The following is a 3,468-nucleotide window of genomic DNA, read 5'->3' as shown; positions in this document are numbered from 1 at the left end:
GGTAGAGAGAATAGTGCAACAATGAATGAATGGAAACCCAAAATCTCTGTAAATGTTTATGAAAATTAATAAAATATAGAGAAAAAAAATGAGGCCTTTTAAAGACAATCTTTTGAAAGAGGACTTTGAGAATAGATTGTCTCATGTAATCTATCTTTTGACTTCTTGACTGCTGCTATCAGGTATGTTGGTTGTAAATCCAAGTGAAATGAAATTGTCAACAATGTTGAACTTCTCTCCCCTATCATGATGTTGCCTGTTAGTCCAGGGGTGAGGATTTTTATTTTATTGATGTTGAGATATAACCCATATTGAAGGCTGTCGTCTTTGACAGGGTTTAGTAAATGCTTCAAGGTTATTTCATTTTCTGCAAAACAGTATCATCTGCTTACAGCATATTATTGGTGAGTTTTGTACCAATCCTAATACCATATTCTTCTTCATATAATCGACCTTTATCAATTATTTTCTCAATATATAGATTGAATAGGTATGGAGAAAGGGTATACAACTGTGACACATACATTTCCTGATTTTAAAACATGCAATGTTTACTGTTTTATATGATGTTGTTGTTGTTGTTGATTGCCATTAAGTTGAGCACAACTCATAGCCAATCTGTGAACAAAAGACATAATGCCTTTTACATGACTATCATCATTTCTCCAAGTTCATAGTGTTTGCAGAGGCATGTGGTTTAGGAAGTGGATGCCACTTCTTCTTCCAAACCTGTTTTACAACTGGGAGCTCAACCCAACACTGTCCACCATGGGAAACCATTCTGGTATTTGATACCCCAATGGCACAAAGTTCAGCATTATAGCAAACTCAGGTTACTTCATATAGCACATTGGCAAAGAGGGATGTGCAAAGTGGAAGAGTGTTCCTCCAGATATAACAGGACTAGTCTCACTTAGCAGTGATTAAGTGTCATTGAGTTGAATACAACTCAGAGTAAGCTTTGCACAAAAGACCTGAACTCTGTTCTATAACTAACGTCATTTCTTTACATTTCTTGAGTGTAGAGAGTTTGTAGACTTTTCTGAGGCATCTAGTTTAGGAAGTGAATTTCACTCCTCTGTCACAGCATGAGTCAATCTGAAAGCTCATTCAAACATTGTGCATAATGGGTAACCATTATGGTATTTGACACGACTAGGGAACAGTGTTCAGTGCCACAGAAACTTCAAGTTGTTCAGTACAACAAATGACAAATGATTTCTGTGTCTTTAAAGAATATTCATTTTTAAAGCCACACCTTCTAGCATGCCTCCACCCTTGGTGAAAGGCCCAAGGGCCACCTACTTTGCAGGGCAGGGAAGAACAGTAACAATCATCAAACATGACCCCAAAAACTTCCCTTATGTGAACACCATCAGGACGAGCCCACCATCGAGGTCCTAGCTAGCAGCCAATTCTTAGAGTGGAGGGCGATTCCAAGGCCCCAGGCCCCAGGCTGGCTCACCACCGATTGCCTCATTATAGACTTTAAAGCTACAGCCTCTAGAGGCCTCCACCCTTGGTAAAAGGCTCAAGGGCCATTCATTTTGGGGGTGTGAAGGAGAAGAACAGTAAAAAACATCAAACATGACCACAAAACCTTTCCTTATGTGGACACCATCAAGTTGAGCCCAACATCAAGATGCTAGCTAGCAGCCAGGTGAAGAAACAGCATAAAAATACATGGATTATCTGCTGAGATTCCAATTTCATTTTCTGTAATTTGTAGTTGTCCATGGTGCTCCCTGATATCCATGGTACATGCAAGTGTTCATCACTAATAAATGTGTTTGCCAACATGACAACATCTAGGAAGGGCCTATGCAATTGCTCCTGAAAACTGAGATTCTAATACCTATTGCATCTATATTCTGAGCAAATCATTTGAGAAGTTGGAATCTATGAAGATGAACATGGAATCAGAATTGGAGGAAGATCATCAACAACCTGCATTATGTAGATGACCCAACCTTGTTTGCTGAACATGAAGAGGATTAGAAATGCTTCCTGCAGAAGTTCAAAGACTTAAAATCTTCAATATGGATTGCATCTCAAGATCAAGTAGATAAAAAGCCTCACCACTAGACTGGTAATCAACATCATGATACAAGGAGGAAAGATTGAAATTGTCAATGATTTAACCTTTCTGGGATCCATAGTTAAGCAGCTTTGGTACCACCAGTCAGGAGATCAGGAGCTGTATTTAATTGTGCAAGTCTGCTATCAGGGACATCTCTAAATTACTAAGGAGCAATGATGTTAGTGTGAAAACTAAGGTGTGTCTGATTTATGCCATAGACTTCTCAATCACTTGTGATGTATCTGAGAGCTGTACAGTAAATAAGGATGGTAGAAAAAGAATTGAAGCCTTTGAGCTGTGGTGTTTGCAAAAAATACTGAATATTTTATTGAATGCCAAAAAAATGCAATAAATGTGTCTTGGGGAAAAAATGCTGCCAGCTGCTTGTTGGAGGCAACTAAAAAAAGAAAATAAAAAAGCTTTTATGACTTACTTTGGGCATGTTACCAGGAAAAATTATTCCTTGGAGAGAGAAATCATGCTTAGAAATGTCAGCAAAAGAGAGGAAGGACTTCAAAGAGATGGATTGACACAATGACTACACAATGGGCTCAAGTGTGTCAGAGATGATGACACAGTATAGGACAGAGTTCAGATCTGTTTTTCATACAACACTATGACTCATACTTGACTTTATGGCACTTAACAATAACAGAAAAAAACTTTGTGCTAAATAGTTCAGACTTATTTCAGTAGAAGTGTTAGAAGAAAATTATTTGATTTTTCTAACTAGGACTAAAGTAATAGGGGTGAGAGTCATCTTACTATCAAATTCCACATCTCACAAAAATATTCTTAATTTCATCTAAAAATGACTCATCATAAAACAGAGCTGCACCTGTGTTTTGGACATTCAAATTGGCTGAATTTCTGTAAGATTTTTCAGTCAGTTATATAATAGATTGGTAGAAAGATGCACATTAGTCTTCTCAATGTGCTCCTATGAGCCCCTTTCAGGACTAAGACAGTTTATGTTTAATCCAGGAAATTCCGTTTTGTATAAAACAGAAAAAAAGCTTTTAGTTTTTATGTTATTTTAGTGTTTGTTTTATTTTAAATTATTTTCCATTTTATATTTCCCTCTTTCATCAAGGAATCTCTTGAAGCCGGCATTCCTTGATGATTGGGAAGTTCTGGAGGCCTAGTGGCAACAAGCTGTGCTACAATCCTGAAGGCACACAGTTTGAATACACTGACACCTCCATGGAGAGAAGGATGGACAGTCTCCTTCTGTGAATTGAACTGCCTCTAAAAACGCCTGTAGGGTCAGCTATGGGTTGGTTCTGGTTTGAAATTACACAGCAACAATGCTGTGAATATGATTTTGAAAAGTAGAAAAGAGCTATAAGTGACATTTCCACAAGCAAATTTTGGGCTCATAATTATAT

General features: G+C 37.6%; 1 pseudogene; it reads left to right on the top strand.

Annotated features, from left to right (window-relative positions):
- The window catches only part of LOC102851479, a 6,601-nt pseudogene extending 5,383 nt beyond the window's left edge, over nt 1-1,218 (top strand).
- Nucleotides 1,219-3,468: the final 2,250 nt, after the last annotated feature.

This window comes from Elephantulus edwardii, unplaced genomic scaffold (assembly GCF_000299155.1).
Source record: "Elephantulus edwardii isolate Elephantulus edwardi_28Jun2011 unplaced genomic scaffold, EleEdw1.0 scaffold00025, whole genome shotgun sequence".
Taxonomy (NCBI): Eukaryota; Metazoa; Chordata; class Mammalia; order Macroscelidea; family Macroscelididae; genus Elephantulus; species Elephantulus edwardii.
This window is presented reverse-complemented; position numbering and strand designations above follow the sequence as displayed.